This window comes from Diabrotica undecimpunctata, chromosome 11, assembly GCF_040954645.1.
Source record: "Diabrotica undecimpunctata isolate CICGRU chromosome 11, icDiaUnde3, whole genome shotgun sequence".
Lineage (NCBI taxonomy): Eukaryota > Metazoa > Arthropoda > Insecta > Coleoptera > Chrysomelidae > Diabrotica > Diabrotica undecimpunctata.
Genome location: NC_092813.1, coordinates 24,871,894 through 24,896,431, shown reverse-complemented (window position 1 = coordinate 24,896,431; position 24,538 = coordinate 24,871,894).

Genomic DNA, 24,538 nt, shown 5'->3' with positions numbered 1-24,538 from the left:
GCCGTTACCGTTTCGCCATCGAAGGTTTTAGACTATTCGAGATAACGGCACTGGTATATAATAACGGAACTTTATTTGGAAGGGACAGTTAATAAAGAAGATTCGCGCTCGTGGTATTATTGTTACGCTCGCCTACTAATAAATTATTGTATATGTAGTGATAAATAAACTTATATAAATGATCGTGCCTTTTAATAAATTAAAGTAGGAACAATATAATAAATTAGTAAAGACATTATAAATTAAAGACATAACAATTAATAAATTCACAACAATACGATGTGATTTGGATTCAAAATGGTCAGTCAGTCAGTCAGTATAATCAGTATTAGGGTATTAGTACAGTATTCAATAGTCATTAATGCAGTATTGAAGATAGTCAGTAATCAGTGATTCAGTGGATTAAAAATAGAATTAAGAGACTATTAGTTGGAGATTAAAAATTATATTATGTATATGGTGATTGGAGATAAGATGAGAAAAATAGATTAGAAAGAAGACTAAACAAAAAAGTAAATAAAAAAAAGGAAGAATATTTTACCGATTTATAAATGCTATTAAGAAGACAAATATTTTAAAATAGTGGAAGCTGATAATTAAAACATAGTGGTGTATAAAAGGAAGGATAACCGAGGCTGACAACGAATACATTGAGTGGTGATTAAATTTTTTCATTTTGGAAAACAGTTTCATTTAGGCATTCAGTGACAGAAAGGTACCAAAATTTGTTAATATAATTTAATTAATGTCACAAGAATTTCAATTTAAAGATAGTTTGTGTTAAATTTACATTGTCTATATTAGATATATATGTGTGTTTCATAATAATTATAATAAAGATAATTTTAAAAAGTGCTTACAAACTAATTCTTTGAGAACCGCGTATATGTATTATATCCATATTACAGAAAAGGTAAAGCACCAACTTGTTTCTATAACAAATATGGCAACATGGCTATCAAACACACTGTATATACAGCAATACTTATGGAACCCCATTATGGAACCCCCAAAACACAGAAAATGTGTTACGGATATATTTGTGGCATCTTTTGCACACAGTTTCTGATGACAAAATAATTGTGGAATCCGGTGCCACAATTATATTCGTCGATAATATTAATACCATGGAGTGTATCAAACTAATTTCTATCCATAAACACTCAGCGCGACGGGTGCCAGTATCATGATATGTTTACACTGATTTGCCACAATTGAGAACATAGTATGTGATGCCACAAATATTGCGAAACGTGTATAGGTGTGTGCGTGTGTGTATGCGTGTGTGTGTGTGTGTGTGTGTGTGTGTGTGTGTGTGTGTGTGTGTGTGTGTGTGTGTGTGTGTGTGTGTGTGTGTGTGTGTGTGTGTGTGTGTGTGTGTGTGTGTGTGTGTGTGTGTGTGTGTGTGTGTGTGTGTGTGTGTGTGTGTGTGTGTGTGTGTGTGTGTGTGTGTGTGTGTGTGTGTGTGTGTGTGTGTGTGTGTGTGTGTGTGTGTGTGTGTGTGTGTGTGTGTGTGTGTGTGTGTGTGTGTGTGTGTGTGTGTGTGTGTGTGTGTGTGTGTGTGTGTGTGTGTGTGTGTGTGTGTGTGTGTGTGTGTGTGTGTGTGTGTGTGTGTGTGTGTGTGTGTGTGTGTGTGTGTGTGTGTGTGTGTGTGTGTGTGTGTGTGTGTGTGTGTGTGTGTGTGTGTGTGTGTGTGTGTGTGTGTGTGTGTGTGTGTGTGTGTGTGTGTGTGTGTGTGTGTGTGTGTGTGTGTGTGTGTGTGTGTGTGTGTGTGTGTGTGTGTGTGTGTGTGTGTGTGTGTGTGTGTGTGTGTGTGTGTGTGTGTGTGTGTGTGTGTGTGTGTGTGTGTGTGTGTGTGTGTGTGTGTGTGTGTGTGTGTGTGTGTGTGTGTGTGTGTGTGTGTGTGTGTGTGTGTGTGTGTGTGTGTGTGTGTGTGTGTGTGTGTGTGTGTGTGTGTGTGTGTGTGTGTGTGTGTGTGTGTGTGTGTGTGTGTGTGTGTGTGTGTGTGTGTGTGTGTGTGTGTGTGTGTGTGTGTGTGTGTGTGTGTGTGTGTGTGTGTGTGTGTGTGTGTGTGTGTGTGTGTGTGTGTGTGTGTGTGTGTGTGTGTGTGTGTGTGTGTGTGTGTGTGTGTGTGTGTGTGTGTGTGTGTGTGTGTGTGTGTGTGTGTGTGTGTGTGTGTGTGTGTGTGTGTGTGTGTGTGTGTGTGTGTGTGTGTGTGTGTGTGTGTGTGTGTGTGTGTGTGTGTGTGTGTGTGTGTGTGTGTGTGTGTGTGTGTGTGTGTGTGTGTGTGTGTGTGTGTGTGTGTGTGTGTGTGTGTGTGTGTGTGTGTGTGTGTGTGTGTGTGTGTGTGTGTGTGTGTGTGTGTGTGTGTGTGTGTGTGTGTGTGTGGATTGGAAGAGGTCCGTTAGCCACATATTTTTATTTGTTATTTTTTAGCATAATATGTTAGGTTCCTTATATCTATCACTGTTCCATTTAAATGGCAATATTTTTTTTTTTTTTAATCAGTAATTTAATTATTCTCGTATCACGCAAACCAAATAAATACTTTATACTGATTGAAAAACATTCTTGTTGTAGACTGTAATATAATTGGTCTATATATCTCCTGTTAATTTTGCATTCGGAAAATATGATACAAATCCCTAATACACTTAGAAACATTACCACAAAAACAAACTAGTGAATTCACTATTTCTAATTTATGCAGATGTGTCACATATTTTCTGTGTCGAGTTTTTAATCTCACAATAGTAGAAATATCCCACTTTGGTAGGTTATATTTAATTACATATTCAAGTGGCGAAAGGAGTTGTTGATGCAAAGAAAAATATAAATTTTTTGACATGCTTGAAATATTTTTCCATTGTTCTTTCCATATTTTATATATTCTATTTTTAAAGTCATTTATTGCATAATTCAATAAAATCTAGGAACTCACCCTTTGTTATTCCATCTTTAGCCAACCAGTCTACTTTATCATTACCTATTATACCGGCATGTCCTAATACCCATATGAATACCACTTCCACTTTAGACGGATTATTGTTTATACTACATAAAGTTCTAGATGGGTATGAACTGAAATCTGTATTTTTAATTAACGTCATTTTAAAGATTATTTTCTTCACAATCTGGCATCCGTATACAGGTTTGCATTAACTATGAGACAGGTAAAAATATACTCGAATAGAATCCTGCAGAGAATTAAGTTTCTGTTAATAGTTTTTTAAATTTATGACTAGAGGCCACCACATGACGGCAGAAAAAAAGTCAAACGTTTGTTCCATAAGGATTGTCTAACTAGTCCTATTTAAACAATGCCTATATACTGCACATCATTTATAGACAGACCTGAACTTGATTTTGCAGAACCATCAAAGACTACTCGACATTTAGTCGTCAAACTAGACTGTTTTCCCACAGCATGATGCGGTAAAAAATATCCGTTATCATTGTTAAAATCCGTTTCAGACATATGTCCTAATTCTATATATTTATTCACAAAATTAACATACATATTTTTCAAATCTGTATTTTTGTTTAAACGTTTTTCCAATAAGTCAAATCTATGCAATGCCATAGTTTTAGAATCCCCTAATTTATTTATTGTATCCTTAAATGGTATTTTAAATACATATTTCCCGAACAATCCTTTTTAACCGTTTTCTTAAAATAATTTTCGCAAAACATTTCTTCGTTTGAATATATTTTCTTTTGCGAACCGAATTCTTTAACTTTCCAGAACTTTACTACTTGATTATTTATTGAATCATTATTAGTATTATTATAAGTATTAACATTAATTTTTATACTCTAGCGAATTAAGATATAAATTCCCAGCAATTATTCAACCAAATTCTGTATTTTGCAAAATTGGCATATTTGAACCCAAAGTTTTTCTACCTGATAACAAAACAGACCAAAATACTCTCGATGCTAGCAATTAATCTATATCATTAGACACACTAAAATCTGGATCTGCCAACTTTAAACATAAGGAGATTTTTAAATCATTTTTATTAAAAGACCTAATCGGTAACATTGCCGTAATATTGGGATTAACCAAATAATGAGTCTCCACAGTGAAATATCCTTCGCAAGAACTTAGCGTGACAATAGCTTCATTATTAATTTCTGCTAGCGCCTCTCCAACACCCTTGACCAAATGTTCTATCCTTTGACATTTTAAATCTTAAAGTTTACAAATTACTCTGAGAACCGCTATCCAGTAATCCGCGGCAAACAATCAGTTTAACAATGCCCGTCGATAATAAAACCTCAGAAATCTCATTAGAGCTGACAAACGGGTGGAAACGTGAAGAGCAGAACTTAGATGACGCTGACCGCTGTCTGAACGTTCAATACAGTTGTTGATGTTTTGATTAGATTGTGCCATTATCTCGGCATTTTTGTAGTAATATCTGGAGACCAAATAATGCCTCCCTTGTACCAAGCCTCATACGAAATCCAAATTGATTGTCACTCAGGTTTCTTTTGCATTCTCTGTATATTCGTTGATGTACAATTTTGAGTAAACTTTTCCGAAAATTGATCATCAGGCTAATTAATCTGAATCTATTTGCTTTATTTTTCTTTGGTATAGGTATAAATGTCGATCGAAGCCAGTCTTCTGGTAAGATTCCAGTGGTATATATTTTGTTAAATAATAGTGTTAACCTCTGAAGATTTTCTTCATTGATAAGCTTTATCATCTCTACGTATATTTCATCTGGACCTGAGGCTTTTCGTGGCTTTGTCGTATTGATTGTTTTTGTAACTTCCGATGTTAATATACCAAGTATTGTTTCTTGTACTATATTCATTTGTGGTTCTGTTCTCTCGTCATCAAACAGATCTTTGATGTATTTTTCCCATATATCTTTTACATTTTCTGGACTAGATACTATTTGGTTGTTATCATCTACTAAAGTTGTTGTAGTGATTTTTTTCTTCATACTTGTGACTTCCTGAATCATTTTGTATGCATTACAGTAGTCATGCTTTTTTAGTAAATCTCCGAGTTCCTTACAGTTGCTGCTCATCCATTCTTCTTTGGCTTTCCTGATTTTGTGTCGGATGATTTTCTGGGTTTCTTTGTATTTTTCTTCATTGCAATTTTTGGAAGATTTCCTTATTTTCTCAGTTCATCAGTTCTAGGACTTCTTCTGTCATCCATGTATTCTTTGTTTTTCTGATGTTGTCTTGTAGTTGTTCTATTTGTATAGTTGTGATTGTTGTTTTGAAGGTGTGCCAAATACTTTCTGTTGTTTCTTCCGCGGGTGCTTCATTGAACTTTTCTTTGAGTGTATCATCGAGTGTTTTCTCTATTTCTGTCTGTACTATTGGATCTTTAAGTTTTTCGAAGATAGGTTTTACCAACAACAGGATTGTGGTCGGAACCGATGTTCGCCCGGGATATGTTTTAACTCCCCCACATCCATTTCTATAACGTTTGTCGATTAATATATAATCAATCTGATTTCTTATTATGCGGTTTGGATTATCGCCAGGTGCTTTCCATGTATATAATCTTCTTTTTGGTTGTTTAAACCAGGTGTTTGCGATCATTAGATTTTCTTTTTGGCAAAATTGGACCAGTAATTCTCCTCTATCATTTCTTTGGCCAAAACCAAAGTTTCCTACTACGTCTTCGGTCCGCCCTTCACCTACTTTGGCATTTAAATCTCTTATAATAATGTGTACAGCATTTTTCTTTGTGATCTTCATTAGCTGTTTGATCTCTTGGTAGAATTCTCGTACTTCTCTTTCTGGTTTTTCTGCTGTAGGAGCATATACTTGAATAACTAAAGTTACTATTACGAGGAGTGGTATTAACATGCAGCATAGCTACTCTATCAGATATAGGTATAAAGTTTTTTATACCTTTACTGCTTTTCTGGTCAAATATAAATGCAACTCCATTATAATGATGAGGATCGTCATTACCAGCATAGTATATTACATGGTTATCGATGTTTGTCTGTCCAGATCCAGGACATCTAACTTCACTGACTCCGAGAATGTTGACTCCCATTCTTTTCATTTCTCTCACGATGTTATAAAGAGAGATTTTGCATAAAGAGAGATTTGCATAAAGAGAGATTTTGCATTCCAGGTTCCAATTTTTAACTTGTAGTTTTTGTTTTCCACTTTCGGGTGGTTCCTAGCATTTGTCGTGGGGATTTTTAGCACCCCCTGACCATCTAAGGTCTGCCACGGACTAGGGGCCTTTTGTTTTCTGTAACTTGCCATAGTTACATTATCTTGAGAATATTTAGTGTGTTGGTTTCTCCTCTCCTTACACACCGCAGTATTATAACCGAATAAACCAATATCTGATTATCGGCCACACGTATCTGATTCCAAGCCTATTAAGAAGTCATTCTTCCCCAGCCTTGGAGTTAGTATAGTCTAGTCTTCCCGGCCAGCCATATTTCTAGAAACATTATTTGTGTTGTGATAATTTAAATGCAATAATGAATTATGCAATTTATGACATTTTATACATTTTTGTAGCTTGCATTTCCATGTTGGATGTGAATTCCTTAAACAATTTAAACACAAATTTAATCTTTTAGCAGTTGAGATTCTATCATTTACATTTATATCGGACGATCTTTTTGACAAAACTAACATTTGATATTATATTTATCTTTCAATAAATACAAAACTTCGAGAACTTACATTGCGAACCTTTGCATTATTGTTTGTATAACCAGAAGATATTTGAAGCATCTCCAACACTTCACATTTCTCTTTTAAAAATCTATTAAAATCGCCCATACTGGGTAAATCATTATCATGTTTAAAACATTCCCACTCCTTTCTGGTGGTAGCATCAAATTTAGAACACTTTATAAATATTATTATACTATCCCAACTTTTTGTATCTAAGCCTAAACTATTTAATGACCGTAAATGTTTAGTGATGTTATCAAAAAAATTTCTTAGTTCAATATAAGACTCGTTATTAATACTAGGATGATCAAAAATTGCTTTTAAGTGGTTGTGAATAAGCTTCTTATTCTCATAACTCTCTGTTAACATTTGCCAAGCTATTTTATAATTTGTTGACGAAACCTCTATAGATTTTATTATATGCTGAGGATCCATTTCAAGAGAAGATCTCAAATAGTAAAATCTCTGTATATCTGTTAAAGATTCATTATTGTAAACCAATGCCAAAAAACAATCTTTATATTCGAGCCGTGAGTTTTAATGACCATTAAAACTAGGCAGTTTTATAGGGGGTAACTTAACCAATGCCTAAAAACTATTATTATTAACCCCTTGATTTGATTAATCCACTTTAGTGGATTATAATACCTAAAATATGGAAAACTGTTGATTGTTGATATGTAGGTAGTTTGGTACTTAAAATTAATCAGAATAAAGTCGTAGATTTACGTAAATCTAAGACTTCAATCTCCATTCTACACTGAAAATTTGTCGCGTATATTGAATTTCCATCAATACTGGATTAACTATTGAATGAATTACCGAATTACATAAATAGTTTTTTCATTTTTTTTAATATCTTTCCTTGATTGATCATTAATGTCTTCATCTTGTTTTCTTTTGGCACTGGTAACCTCGCTTTTGAAGCAGTTATTAAAATACTTGATTAGCATAAATATCCTTTGTCTGCAGTATGTTTTTACGAGACAAAGGGGTATATCCGAACAATGACTGGAAACATACTCTGCAGTTCGATGTATAATTTTATTACCCCGATTTAGGTTTTCACCATGAAAATTTTGGAAATATTTTTCCATTGTCGTTACTTGGTTTACCCATTTCGATGATGCATTTATGAGTCCACCAAATGATAAGTGTTGTACCCAGGATGGTATAGAATAATTATGAACATTTATAGTTTGTTTCTCATAGGTATGCCTTCCTAAATGCTATGAAACCAGCAATATATATTAACCCATCTGTTTCGGTTTCTTTTGTTATATTAGCTATTTGTGACACGTCTGAACTACTGTTACTTTGACTTTGCAGATCCATGAACACAGTATCTTCACTTGTGGGTACTTAAAGTAGAACCATATTTATCTTGGCTAGTTGAAAAGGTTTTGCAACGATACATTCTTCTTTTTCTTGATTACCATAATGAGAAACGTTGGTAGTTCTATGCGCCATACCTGGATTGTTTCCCAGTATTATCATTCGTACTCGGTAAAGGGTATTTAGAGGTGACGGATGGTCATGTAATCCACTCCATGTTCTCAACTAAAAATAAAAAATAATTAAACATATGCTTAACATAGGTAACAAATTATTTCTTACCTGTGAGAAAAAGTTTTCCAGACAATCTTGGTTTAATTTGTGTGTTTATTAATAAGAAATTTTGTATTTCTCTTTCAAATCAGTAAATAATGACTGAATAGATTTGGAGGATATTATATTGCCTCTTTGGAAAATTTGTATGGATTTTTTTCCAATGCACACCATTCTAGTAACAGTATCAATTACTAGAGCCAATAACCTATTTTGTTCTTCCAAAATGTCCATTCCATAAGGTCGTTTACATGTAGTTGTAGCAGATGTAAAGAAATTTATTAAATCAAACCAATTATTAATAAGGTCTATAAACTCCCCAAGTTTTTGTGCTGTGATTTTTTTTATCTCTGGCTGTATTTTGGAAATAATGTTTTAAGGCTGTTGCAGTTGTGTGAGATAGTAATTCTGCAGCAAGTGCAACGTTTTGTCTCCGCATTTTTTTACCTTTAAATGATCTAAAGTCAGCTTATATATGGAACTTATTTCTGTTGTTGCAGTATTTTCAATGCACTTCCATCTTCAAGTTCAAATCCTGTGTCGACTAACCAGTTTCTTGTTAATTTTAGGAGATGGAGAGCATCATGAAACATGTAGATATTTGCTTTTGTGACTGGATGTATAAAATGTGTGATGTCAACTGAAATATTTATTTTTTTCCAAAGTCCTTGATTGCCTCCCCGCAATCAGACACGCATGCAACTACATTATATTTTACATTGTGCAACTCAGTTATTATGGTAGACAAAATATTTTCAGTCATACTTGAATCAAAACCAATGTAGACTGGTTGCTTCCATTCATCAAAAAGTTCTCTTGCCATCACTGCTTGCATGTACCTATGAGGGTCAATCACTTCATCCTCTTTTTGGTCATATTCATACCGTGCACAGACTTTCATTTCATCATATGACAAGACGGTTACTCTTTGTAGTTCAGTTTTTTGATTTTCCAGCAATATACATCACCTGAAGTACATCTTATAGAAGACCATATCTAAGATTAATGTGTGCAGCCCATTTTTGTAAAGTTGCTATTCCAGGTAATGGGTAGTTAAGGGTCTTCTTCTTCTTAGCCTTCTGTCGTCCATGTTTGGACATAGGCCTCTCCCAACTCCTTCCATCGGTCTCTATCCTGAGCAACATATTTCCAATTTGTTCTGGCTATTCTTTTAATGTCATCAACCCATCTCATCTGCGGTCTTCCTCTTGGTCGTTTACTTTCGTAAGGTCTCCAATGTTCTATTGTAGTATTCCAACGTTAGTCTTTTTTTCTAGCAGTGTGGCCCGCAAAGCTCCATTTAAGTTTGGCAATTTTTGTTGCTATGTCCTCGACTTTTGTTTTGGATCTTACCCAGTGGTTTCTCTTTTTATCTGACAGTCGTATACCTAACATTGCTCTTTCCATTGTTCTTTCTGTTGTGGCTAGTTTATTTATGTTTGCCTTGGTTAGGGTCCAGGTTTGACATCCATATGTCATGATAGGAATGATGCATTGGTTGAACACTTTGCTCCTCAAGTATTGGGGTATTTTGCGGTTCTTAAGTATCCAACTAAGTTTTCCAAATTCTGCCCATACTAGTTTTGCTCTTCACGTGCAAAAGCACGTGATGTCTGATGGTAGTTATGTGGTAGTGATCCATATTCATTGCTATCACACACGAGCCTTAATTTTTTTAAATGGGCCAAAATGAGTTAGACATGTATCAGATACTAAATGTCCCTTTCTACTAAATGCATTCCTTTATCCACATAAATTTTGTATCCTTTTTGGTTAATTCATAAATATAAAGATTTTAAAATTTGTGACAAATTTGAATTAAACCTCGAATAATAATTTGTCATTCCTGCAAAAGCTCTTACCTCTCTAATATTTTTAGGTGCTGGAATCTTTACTGTTACTTTCACTTTCTCTTTACTCTTTTTTAACTCTTCTGATGATATGATATGCCCTAAATATTTGATACTACTTAAAAAAACTACATTTACTACTATTTAATCTAAAACCTGCTTTATCCAATCTTCTTAAAACTTTGTATAAATTTGCAAGATGTTCAACATCATCTCTCCCTGTTACCACTACATCATTTAAACAATTCACTGTCCCTGTACAATCTTGCAATACCTTCTCTACTGTCCACTGGAAAATTTCACAAGCTGGCTTGGTACCATAGGGTAAACGGATAACTTTAAATACACCATACGGTGTGCTCCAAGCAAGAAGTTTTGCTGTCTCTGGTTCCGCATGTAATTGATTGTACGCATTTAACAAATCTAGCTTTCTGAAACTGTTTCCCTTCTTGCAACGCTACAAATTGCGTTAGGCACTTGCTCTATCACTTTACTTTCTTTTAATTTCTCAATTTTCTTTAACTACTTTTCTCCTAAATCCAAGATACTCCAATGTCTCCTAGGTGATTGTGATTGTATAAAGGTTTTCTTTCATTCTCACACAAAAAGATTTGAGGAGGACAAACACACAGATAAACAATCAACTCTTCTTTATGATTTACAAATATCACTGACATTATTACGTCACTTGTTTTAGCAACTTCTATTATGATTACTTTCATTTATCTATCAGCAATTACACTATTAACAATCTATTCCTATTGGTACTTTGCAATACATAAAACAATTCATATTCTTCACCTAGTTATTTCACCCTTTGTTCGTTTCACCTCATCTCTTGAAGGCAAGCAATTTGTGCTCTCCTTCTTTTAAGCGAATCTACCATGTCCATACTCTTACCTGCAAGACTGTTATGATTCCGAGACCCATCCTGATTTTTCTTACCTGTAATGGTATTTCCCTGAAATAGGCTCCATCGAAAATCCGAACGAAGGATCTGTTTGCTTGACTCAGGAAATACCATCATTTCAGTATATTTTTGATTATATTGAAGAAGACCTTTAATATAATGGTCTGTTGTAAAGATTTTCGTAAATATGATACACGAATGCCTTACAGGCTAGGATCCCTACACCTTGTACCTATTACATAGACTAAACACTTAAAAACTAGAAATACCACAAAGAACCAAAATATTACTTAATATTAAATTAACTGCACTAATAAAATGTAATGTGGGAAGAAGAAGAAAGCGACCAAGAATGTATTGGAAGGGCAACCGACAACTGACGAAAAAATTAAGTAAGGAAAGACTACCTATACACTTTAACGATGATATGAAAACTCATGAAACTAAGAAACTCAGAACATTAGAGAATGGTTACTTTTGAGAAAGCAATCTCTCATTATCCAACTAACTTAAAAATATTTTTGTTATAAGTAAGCCATATATAATATATGTAAATATATTATGAAGTAAATCGTATCGGTTTGAAGTTATTTACACGTTTATATACACGAGTTATTTATTTGGTGGAATTAACCCTGTTCAACATCAAGGTTTTGAGTTCTCAAAATTCATAACGTAAATAAAACATTTTTAGAATAAACAATATCCACGTATTCATTGTACCATGATATCCACGATATAACTAACTAAATAAAATTAGTCGAAAATATACGGATAAAGTGGACTATTGTGATATAATATTCTTAAAAAACGTAGCGGTTTTTATATAATTAAATCAAGAAAAGAAAAAAGAATAGTAGTTCTGAAGTGAGGAAAAGTGTCATGATAATTTAAACCTGTGTATTATTTGTATTCTATGTCTAACGTCAAAATATCCACGTATCCAATCAAAAAAAAAAAATTAAAACGTCATGTGACCAATCTAGAAAACGACATAATACGATTACGATGTTAAAGTTATAATTCCAACAAAGTCACTCCAAACTCCAATCGACGGGAGCCGAGGAATGGAAGAAAATATTGTTACCGAATTCTAAATGCTTTGCTGAGGGTATTTGTAGTAATAGTCATCTGAATTTTGGGTCAAATGAAGGCAAAAGTTTCATGAAAAGAATATATTACCTAAAGTATCAATTGTTAGGAAGTTTTTACCAGCAAGTATTACCGGCGTTCAGTAAACGACGCTACTGGTCCTGGTATGAAAATGCTGATGTTTTTTGTGAAAGTAGAAGCTTTACCATGTTTATTTCAAGGTAGGAGTTTGTGCTTGTGGTACATAAAAGAACACACAGAGTATTAAGTAACAGGTAAGTGAAATATTTTCTATAGCTTATTTTTAACAGTAATTAATACATATATAACTTTGTTCCTGCTATTATATGCCACCGTCTTGGAACGTAACACTTTTATTAAGCATTATTTTCTTACTGCATTATTTTCCTACTGCAATCATAATCATGTACCTATTAAGCGGCCCCTAGACAGTCAATAATAGCGTCAATATTATCGTACCATATATTGCATAATAATTTAGTAGGCCAACACAAACGAATCAATATTATTGTACAATAAATTAGTTCCCGACTGAAACTTGTGATATTAACATGTGGAATTAAAAAACGGCGAGTTGAGTGGCTATCGCATTAGTTGTACATAGCTTCACAAGAGATGAAAAGAAATACACGCAGGTGAATGAAAGAATGGTTCAAAATAAGAAATAAGTACACTCATGAAAATTTATTAGGTAAATGATTTAAGAATTAGCGAACCTAGTGGTTTTCAAAACTTTCTTCGACTAGATAGTACATTCTTTGATGAACTATTAAGAATCGTTATACTTGAAATTCAAAAAAGGGATACTGTTATGCGAGATGCTATCTCACCAAGTTAGCGTTTATCAATACCATTACGTTATCTAGCTACTGGAAATACCTTTGACGATTTTAAATTCACAAGTGCTGGGTTACCACAATCCACAGTAATAATTGTAATGGAAACTTGCCAAGCTATAATAAACTACCTGAAGGATTACATAAGGGTAAATAAGATTATTTCTTTCTTTCTTTCTCCCCTTCCTTTTACCCTATCAGGGTGTCGGATTTGGGCTAGCTATTTTAATTTTCATTTACCCACCTCTTCCATTCTTTTCTGTTTCCTGCCATTATTTTCAATTCCTCGAATGATTTTTGTTTAAGTTTTCCCGCCTCTACTACTTGCTGTATCCATTTTTTTCTTGGTCTGCCTCTTTTTCTTTTTCCGATGTTTTTTGCTTCATAAATTTTTCTTGTTATTCTATTGGATTGCATCCTCATCAGATGCCCATACCAGTTCATTTGTCTCTTTGCTATTTTGTTCATTATCGGTTTTTGGTTGGCCATTCTCCTAATAGTCTCGTTGCTTAATCTATCCCATTTTGTCTTTCCAACTATCCTTCTTAGATGTCTCATCTCCATTGCGTTTATCCTGCTCTTATGTTTTTCCAGAATTGTCCAGTTTTCACTTGCATAGAGCACAGTCGGTATCACTATATATTTTTATTCTTGTTTCTCGTGCAAGTTCTCTTTTTCCCATTATTGGGGCTAACGCATAATATAACTTGTTTGATTTCTTTGCTCTATTTGTTATTTCCCAGTCTATTTTTCCGTCATTAGTTATTATACTTCCCAGGTATTCGTAAGTTGTTACTATTTCCAATTCTGAGTTTTTAGATTTTATCTTTATTTGATTATTTTCCTTATCTCCTTTGCCGCTGATTATCATTATCTTACTTTTTTCCTCGTTTATCTCCATTTTAAGTTCCTGTATTTGTTCTACCCATATATCCATTAGTTTCTGCATTTTATTCTCGGAATCTGCTATTAGTACTATGTCGTCTGCATACATTAAGGACTCTATTGTTACCGGTTGTAATCTGCGGTAACCTATTATTGTCTGTAGTTGATTAGTTCTGACTCTAGTGTTTCTTATCAATTCGTTCATTACTATTATGAATAGCAAAGGCAAAAGCAAAGACTATCTCCTTGTTTAATACCTCTCTTCCAATTAAATGCTTCCGATCTTTCCCCTGTTATTTGTACCCTTCCTTTTACCTCTTTGTAAGTACTTTCTATAATTTTTATCAATGCATTAGGTACGTTTATTTTCCTCAAGCATTTCCCTATAATATGTCTTTCTATCGTGTCAAATGCTGCTCTTAGGTCTATGAATGCTAATACTAGTTTTCCCCCCGTATGTATGCTTCTTTCTATTAGGTTTCTAATGATATATATGTTGTCATTTGTCTGTCTTCCCGATCTAAATGCCGTTTGTTCTTCTCCCAATACCATTTCTACTTCTTGTCTCAATCTCTTCTATTATTTTCGTATATATTTTAAAGCATACCGATGACAGACATATTGCTCTATAGTTGTCGCAGTTTACATATTCTCCTTTTTTGTATATTGGCACGAAGATATTGTTCTGCCAGTCTTTAGAGATCGTTTGTTTTTCCCACGCCTCTTTATGTATTTTCCATAGCCAGTTTATTCCTTCTTCTCCCATGTATTTTACCATTTCCGCTTAAATTTCATCATCTCCACCTGCCTTGTCTGTTTTTATATTTGATAATCCTTCTATTACTTCTTCTCTACTTATTTGCTCTGGCTCTGTGTTTTCTTTGCCTTCATTGATTATATTGTCTTCCTTTATCACTTCGGTATCAAATTTTTTCTCATAATATTCTTTCCATACCCTCGCTATTTGTTCTGTGCTTATTTGTATGTGGTTTGAAGTATCTCTTACTGCGTTTATTTCCTTTCGTTTTCCCTGCCTTATGTGTCGTATTGTCGTCCAAAAGTTTCTATTATTTGTTATATATTCTTCCTGAAGTTCTTCTCCAAATTCTTTCCATGTTTTTGCTTTTGCTTGTGTGACTGTCTTTTTTGCCAATCGTCTCTGCCTATAGTATTTTTCTTTATCTTCTTCTAATCCCGTTTCGATGAATTTTTTCCATGCTATTTTCTTCTTTTTTATTTCTGTCTTCACTTCTTTATTCCACCATCTTGTCATTTTCAACTGTTTATTATAGTTTTTGATTCCACACACTTCAGTTGCTGTTGTCTTTAATACTTCACTGTATGTACTCCACCTTTCTTCCATTGTCCATGTTTCTTTTTGGTACTCTATTTGTCTCAATCTTTTGTTAGTTTCCTCCGTGTAAAATTCTCGCACACTTTTTATCTTTAGTTTGTTTACATTTACTTTCTTGTACTCTTTTCTTTCCACTTCCTCCATTTTTTCATCCTCCAGTTTTGCAGTGACCATCCTGTGTTGTGAAGACAGTTCGGGTTCCTTTTCCGTTAAGATGTTTTTTATATTTTGTTTTAGGTTTCTCGTATAGACTATATAGTCGATTAAGCTTTTCGCATTTCTCTCTTCAGCCACAAATGTATATTTGTCGTTAATGGTTTGTTCACTGAATGTGTTTCCTATTATCAGGTCATTGGTTTGGCAGAATTCCAGAATTGGAATTTTAATTCCATTTCTATTTAATGTTTCTTCCCCATATTGTCCAATGCATCCTAATCCCCTGTTAATATCCTTACCTACTCTTGAATTCCAATCGCCTAAGATTATTATTTTTTCTCTTGTCTCTCTTAATTTGTCTAATGCGTTTTGGAGTTCGTTGTAGAATTATATCATTATCTCTTCTTCATTACCTTCTGTTGGTCCGTATATTTGTATTATTCCTATCTTGTCTTTTAGTTCTATTTGGGCTGTGATTATTCTAGATAATACTGCTTCGTAGTTTGTTATTCTTGATTCTATTCTTTTATTCACTATTATACCGACTCCTTCTTTTGCTCTGTGACCCTGTGGTACTCCGGAATAATATAGACTATATTTCTCATTGATATTGATGTGTCCTTTCCCTATCTTTTTTGTCTTGCTTATTCCCATTATTTGTACCTTCATTTTTTCCATTTCTTCCGTAGCTTCTATTTCCTTGCCGGTCAGAGATGTCACATTCCATGTCGCTATTCCTATATGATTTGTCTTGTTAAGATGTATTTCCTTATTACTGTATTCTTCTTCTCCATTATTGGTGTTAACGTTGATTTCATGCTGCCTGGTTTTTGTATTAACATTATATCCGTTATTTATTTTATTACCGTTTTTATTTTTAATGCTAATATTTAATTTTTCCCTACCTTCATTACTAATGCTATGTTCATTTTTGATATTCCCCCTAACTATAATATTATCACTACTGTTAGTTTGCCTAATACCTATATTCCTATCACAAGTCATATTTCTAATGGCATACTTATCATTAGACTTCGGCAAATATGCAAATAAAAATGTAGAAAATATGCGCATAAATATGCACGTGTTTACCCGAAAATATGCAAATATTTTACAAAATATGCATACAAATAAATAAAAAAATCGTAAAATAGTAACAATTTTATTTAAAAAAAAAAGTGTACATAACTAAATATTTCCTACTATTATTATACTACATGACGCAAATTCTTTTATTAATGCTGTACTTTCGAACAATGACAGTTTTGGTGATTCTAACTGAGTAATTGTTTTTTGAACAAAACTAAAATTTGATTTTATAAATGAAAGTTCTTGTTGAAGCAAGTTACTCTGAAAAGTTTGTTTAGAATCCAAAAGAGATTGGGAACTTTCATCTGTTAACGTATCAATTATGTTCTTTATTTTAACAAAATGATCTGCATAAAAATTAGCTGCTTCTAACCATGTTCCCCATCGCGTTAAAATAGGTTGTGGTGGAAGAGGAATGTTAGGTAGCATTTCTTTATAAAGTTGAATTCTTATAGGAGATTTAAGAAATACTTTTTTGACACTGGATATCATGGTATTTACAAGAGGAAACTTTTTTCGTATTTCCTCTGCAACTCTGTTTAATCCATGCGCTACACAAGTAACATGTATTAAATCTGGGAAAAATATTTTTAAATTTTGTCCTGCTTTCACCATATAAGGAGCAGCATCCGATAAAATAAGCAGTAATTTATTAGAAGGAATAGTTGTCGGAAGAAAAAAAGTTGCTAATGTTTCTTGTATAAAACGCGAAATTGTTAAAGCATTTGTTTTCTCAAGTTACTGGCATGAAATAAGATGAGATTTTGGTAAAGTATCTTCTTTAAGAACACCAATCAATAAATGAGCAATATACTTTCCTGAGGAATCAGTGGTTTCGTCTACAGATATGTAAAAATAGTTATCTGCAATTTCTTCCTTAATATTAATTAACACCGACGAGTATAGCCCGTTCACATTATTTCTTCTTAGAGACCGATCACTTGGAACATTAAGTTTGCAATATTTTTTTAGAAACGAACTAAAATTTACATTTGCTAATTTTGAAAGCGGTATGTTTGCAGACACTAATGCGCGACACAAGTCTTCATTAAAAGTTTCTTGCTCATCTAATTTTTTGAAGTAGATTAGAAACATTTAGCCATTGAAGTTTGATGTTTTCCTCCTATTTTTCCTTTTTTGCAATGTGTGAAGCAGTTCTCACATGTTGGTCTATCTGAAATTTCTTCTCACATGCTATCTATAAATAAAAATAAAAACCTTTATTTTAACCCAACCTTAAAAATATAAAAATATACAAGGTGTTTTTGGTTAATCAAATAACTGGTTTGGAAAAAAAAACACTCGCTAAGTGTTTTAAATGCAGTATTAATCCACAAATTAGTTTTGTTACTAACCATTAGTACATCATATAACTTATTTTAAAATTCAACAAAAGTTTTTTTTTTGTTAATTCAATTACAATAAAAATAATTGTGTTTTAGAATAGCTGACTTCATAAAAAAAAGTAAAGGTGAAAAATTTTTCTAAATACACACCATTGTATTGTACCATGGACAATTTTTTCTCACTAAAGGAAGCTATTTTTCATTTAAAAACAACCTACGAGTACTAAATTTCAAGTAAATACGTTTATTGGTTTTAAATTTATTGTTGTTATTAACTAAAAGAATTTAATTTTTTTTAATTTTAACACCCTGTATCTCGAAAAGTAAATAAGTTTGACCCCTCATTAACTATATCGTTTTATTCAATTTTTAGAGAAGTATCTACAGTCAAACGTTGTAAGTGTCATTTGGAAACACCCTGTATGTATGAAATATTAGATATTTAATAGAAAATATTAGATACTTACAATTTTGCCACAGACTGAACAGTAGATTTTTCCCATATCCATAGACAGCTCTTTATAAGGTTTAATCCAAGTTGAAGCACTGGTTGTTTTAGGCATTATAAAATCACAATCTTCCTTTTTGTTACGCACAACGAGTGTTTACGCTTTGAATATCAAAACAAAAATGATTTACAAATCTGAGCATCAAATTAGAAATGTTTAGGTACCTAATTCAATAAACTGGGAGATTTTGGAAAATCCCTAAATTAGGAATAAAACTATTAGCCGTTTACCTGCTGTTAAGATACAATAAATTGTAGATAGATTTGTGGATTAGATCATAAAATGCAAATGAGCGAACCCTTAGCGATTATTCAATAAGTGAATGCCTTAGTGACCGAGACTTTCTAAGAATGTTGAGAGCTACTTAAATTGATCTTCTTTGAAATTGTAAATGTTTTGTACCTGTAGAGATTACGTACTTAGATCATTTCTTGATTAAAATGACTACAAAATTTTATACAAGAATTGAAATAAATTGGTATGTTTAAAAATTTTCAAATACAGTATAAAAATCTGAACTTTTATGCACTTTATGCAAACTTTTATACAAATATGCCAAAATATGAAATATTTGCATAAAATATGCACAATATGCAAAATATGCAATATGCATATTTACCGAAGTCTACTTATCATTTACATTTCTAATCCTATTCCTATTACTACTTAAAACTAAACATTTATAATCATTGTCCAGTTTATTTTGTAATTCTTCTTTCTTTATTCGTTGCTTGACCTCTCCTTGGTTCTTTTTACGTTGCTCTGGTAGTTTTTTGAACTCTCTATTTCCACTACTTTTTTTTCTTTATAGCACCATCTCCATTCCTTGCCGTCTACTGTGATTTTATTGTATCCTATTTTGACCATTTTTTCATTTTCCCTCATTTCTCTTGCTTTATCTCTTAAAGCTTTCATTTTCTCTCTCTCTCTCCTTTTGTGAGATCCTCTGTAATCCATATTTTTTTGGTCTTCACATTCTTAAGTTTGTATTTGTTTCTTAAGATTGATGTTTTTTCTTCTTCGCTTTCTAGTTCAATTAGGCATGTTTTTGTGCCTATTTTTTGTGCTCTTCTAATATTAGTTTTGACTTCAAGATGATTTTCTAACATAGTAGTCATTCCTTCTTTTAATGTTTTTGGGTCTTCAGAGTCTATTATTGCTCCACTAATGATTATATTCTTCTTTCTTTTTTCTTTGTCTAATCTTTCCAATGAGTGTTTTAGATCCTTTAATTCTTCCGTTATCTTTTTGTTATCGGTTTTGGTTAGTTCGTTTTCTCTTTTCAGTTCTTCTTTCTCTTTTGTCCATTCTTCCTTCACCCTTTCTATTTCCAGCTTTATGATTTTTATTTCTTCATTATTTAGTTTTATCTCTTCTTTAACTTCATTTATATATCTTCTGATCTCCTTATTTTCTTCCTTCATTTCTGTTTTCAGCTCTTTTATTTCCGTTTTAATCTCCTTATTTATTTCTTCTAGTAGTTTCTTTAGTTCTTCCATTTCGCGATTTTTTATGTTATCCTTTTGAGGTGTTCTTAACGTAGCTTTGCTTCTTTTGAAGGCTTCCTCCTCGTCGGATGAGTTATCGTGTTCTGGTTTATTTCTTTTGCTGTTCATTCGATTTTGTTACCTTCTATATTAATATATATTTTCTATATTAATATACACCAATATAGTATTTTCCTATATTAATTAACCTTTTTTATTACAATAACAATTAATATTTATTATTTTAATTTAATTTAATTCTAATCCTAACTTTAAACTAATTTATTCTAAGGCCAGATCTGGATTTTTGTAATAAACTTATGAGGCTTTTATTTTAATATTTAATTTTTGTCGGCAATAATTAGTTTCTTATCTGCCAAGAAACCACAAAAACGCGTAGGAATGCCTAAGCGGGTCGACCTCTCGGACTTAAAACATTCGCCAAAACCAGTTTTTTTTAATCTTTCACACAGTTACACATATTATGTCCAAAAGTTTGGAATATTGGAATATTTCATATTTTTATTGATTTTTATATATAAAATCTTCTGAATATTTAAACATCATTTTGTTTCAATTATCAACAATACTAAATAAATCTCAAAACCAGATAAACGATATGCGAAAAAAATATTTATTTTCTTGGAGTGAAAAACTTACAATGTACAACTTACGTTTAAAAATAAATTTGTATAGAAAAAAATAATTTTTAATAAAACTTAATTAACTTAATAAGTATTTCCTTCATTGGGCTGTATGCAAGCCTGTAGGCGATTTGGCATGCTGCCGATTAACTGGTCGAGCTGGGCTTGCGGAATTCTCTCCCATTCTTCACGAGCAGCATCTTTAAGCTCTCAAAGTGTAATAGGGGGATTGTTTCGCTTCTTGATGCGTGTTTTGAGAATGTCCCAAGCATGTTCAATAATGTTCATGTCGGGGTATTCGAGGGCTACTGTAATGTAGATATTCCTTCTTCTTCAAGAAAATTTTGTACTACTGATGTTCGATGAGGAGGTGCGTTGTCATGCATAAACATGCATGACAACGCACCTATTGCCCACATTGCACATTACCTACTGCCCCTCGAAATAGACGTACGACAGGATTTAAAACTTCCTTGATGTATACAGCACCAGTGACTCTTCTCTCCAGAACCAGCAGTGACGTCCGTGTACCACTCATAATACCACCCCAAACCATAATACTGCCACCTTCAAATGGGACACGCGGTTTAGCTGTTTCTTGTGGGGCTTGTCGTCCTGGGGCCCTCCAAACCAGTGTTCTTCGCGAATCAGATGAATTTTTGACTCATCAGAGAACATCACGTTATTCCAGTTAGGATCATGATGCGCCATTTCTCTAGCCCATTGCAACCTTACTATTTTGTGTTGGTAGGTTAGTTTAGGAACACGTAGCGGTCTTCTACGATACAAATTGACCGCATTTAGTCTGCGTGTTATTGTTTGCCGTGAAATATTCAGTCCTTGAAGCCTAGAAATTTCTCTGGATATACCACTTGTAGGTTCCAGACGATTTCTACCAGCTATAAATGTTATTTGCCGGTCTTGTGCTGCTGTTGTACATCGATTTCTACCACTTCTGAGACGATCCTTGACTTTATCTGTATCTTGGATTTTTTTTTTAATTTTCGATACAGCACTCTGAGTAACATCACGAATATTCACGATATAACTTTGACTAAAGTCCTGTTGTAACAAAGCAATTACTCTGGATCTGTCAAAATGAGATATCACGTTTTTAGGCATTTTTAAACGGCTCAATTCAAATTTAAACGAAGACTGAAATAATGTGTAAATACGCTAATCAGTTGAAAGTGACCAAAATCATACAAAAACGATTCAAATTTTTTATCATTTTCATTTAAAAACCCTCTAGAATGAATATCAACAACAGTTTCAAGACCACCATAGGCGTAGATATATTATTTGTACGTATTCCAAATGTGTGTATTTATTTACTCAAAACTTGTTAAAATTATTTAAAATGGTTATATCTTACTTGTCTGATGGTATTTCTTTTATTCACTACTATCACCTGTATGCACTTAACTTTTAACTCTTATTTTTGAACTTTGTTGAATTTTCTAACTTGTAATTCCCCAATTATTTGAAGTTTATTACGAAGCAAAAATCAACGAAACTACTGTGTCACTTGCAGGACCGTCTCCCCCATCAGATTATTTTAAACACAAAACAAAATTTATTTTAAATATCTCAGTTTACTGTAAAATTATATTTTTATTGAAAAGTTGAAAAATAGTTACAAACAGTAGGGGCCTCTGACTAGTTCATAGTCTGTTTTCCGATTAGTAGTTGAGGTTAAAAAAGTAGAAAAAGTATTAATTTGCACAGAATTCCTATGCAGTGTTCCCATTTAACCTTCAAATAGTATGTCGTTAATGGCCTTTTTCGCAAAAATTTTTTGCGATGCGTCATTTTTTCAAATTCTACTGCCCAAGCAGAAGCAATTTTCTCATAATCAGTTGATGGTTTTTCAAGGTGTTTAACCTTTCGCTACCGGAGGGGGGTACAGATTGTACCCCAAATTCGATTTTTCATGAATAATTTTTAAAAATGTTGGAATTTTGTTTAACTGTTCTAGTTACTTCTTCATTGGGATGTGTAAAAGCATATCCAACCATTTGTTTTCAATTTGACATATTTTTACCTATGAAAAGTGTAGCACTGTGCTTGGGGTACAAGTTGTACCCCCTCCGTCAACCGCGGTACAGTTCATTGCGGTCGACGCCACTGACTAAACCAGACGTTTTGCGCACGGCACCAAACCTATTGTTTGCAATAACACACAAATCAGTTCTGTAGATGACTTAGTGCTAATATACCGTTTTAGTTTATCCATTTGTGATTACACGATTTACCGATATGTTGAAAAAAATAAAGTTAGACCTTCGGAAAAAACAGGATCGTGAAACTGCAGTGCAGTGGTTAGAGGAAAGTGATGATGATTACCTTTCTGAAAGAGATAGTTTATCGGATGATTCAGAATTAGATGATAATTTAGAAGTAGCGGATATGAGCCTGAAATTCTGCAGGTAATTTTTATTTTTGTTTTATGAACGATATTTTTATCTTGAGTTTATTATATTTTAGCCATATGAGAGCGACAGTAATGATTCTGATAAACCAGTTTTGGGGGCAGTAGATTCCACATTTATTTCCAAGAATGTTACAGTTTGGAAAAATCGTCCTTTACGACAAACTAGATGTCGCACAAAAAACTTGCTCGAAAAACCAGGGATTACAGAAAAATCTAAAAATGTCGCTAAAATTAGTGATTGCTTCAAATTATTTGTAGATGAGAAAATTGTAGAGATTATCGTCAAATGTACAAACCAGAAAGCGGAGAAATACTTTCAGGATTGGAATAGGAAAAATCCTAATAAACAAGAACCTGGTTGCCCACTGATTCAGTGGAAATATATGCGGTCTTGGGACTCTTGATTACGGCGGGTGCGCTAAAAGCCAATAGGGAACCAGTGCACTTTTTGTGGTGTCGAAAGCCTTTGTACAGTCGATCTATTTTTCCGGCTGCTATGTCACGCGACCGATTTCTAGATTTAATTTCACTTATGCGATTCGATGTTTTGAACACTAGAGAAGAACGTAGAAGTTCTGACAAACTAGCAGCTTTTAGGGAAGTGTTTACAAAGTTTGTAGAACACGGTAAAGAAAGTTTTAAGTGCCACTCTCATCTAACTGTTGATGAACAACTTGTAAGTTTTAGAGGTAAGTGTCCATTTAGAGTCTACATTAAATCAAAACCAGCCAAATATGGCATCAAAATATGGGCTCTAGTTGATGCAAAAATCACCTATGCTGCTAACCTTCAGATTTATACTGGAAAAGATGGTAACAAACCAGAAAAAGACCAGGGCAAAAGAGTAGTACTTTATTTGGTCTCATTTCTAAAAACTGGTTATGACATCACTACTGATAATTTCTTTACCAGTGTTCCCTTGGCAAAACAACTCCTAGATCGACAAACATTATGTGGAACACTTCGAAAAAACAAGCAGGATATCCTCCAGCCATACTATCCAATATTTCTAGACAAGAAAAGTCCTCAGTTTTTGCCTTCACTGAGGAAATAACACTGGCGTCTTACGTTCCTAAAAAGAATAAGGCAGTAATTTTATTGAGTACAGAACATAACGACGATAAAATTAGCGGAGAAGAGACGGACTATAAGCCAGACATAATCTTGCATTACAATTCTACAAAAGGTGCCGTAAATACTATGGATAAGATGGTAAATGAATATTCTTAAAAAGAGCCTCTAAGAGATGGCCATTTGTTTTGTTTCAAAATCTTCTAGACATTGCAGGTCTGAATGCATACGTACTGTGGACGACAAAGAATTCCATTCGTGCGTATGAAGCTTCTCACAGACGCAGAGAATTTTTACTAAACCTGGGTCAAGAACTTATAAAGCCCCATGTCGATAGGCGACTACAAAGTCCGCAAAAATTCCATAAGCAAATTATAAACGCCATGTACAAATTATGCCCACCGCCACCAAGGAAGAATCGCGAAAACGACGCCACCATCTTGAAATCCTCAGGGCGATGTTTACTTTGTCCACGCAAGAACGACCGCAAATGCAGAAAAACGTGCAGTTCTTGTAAATTCTTTGTTTGTGCTGAACTTCAAACAACCACAACAATTCAAACAAT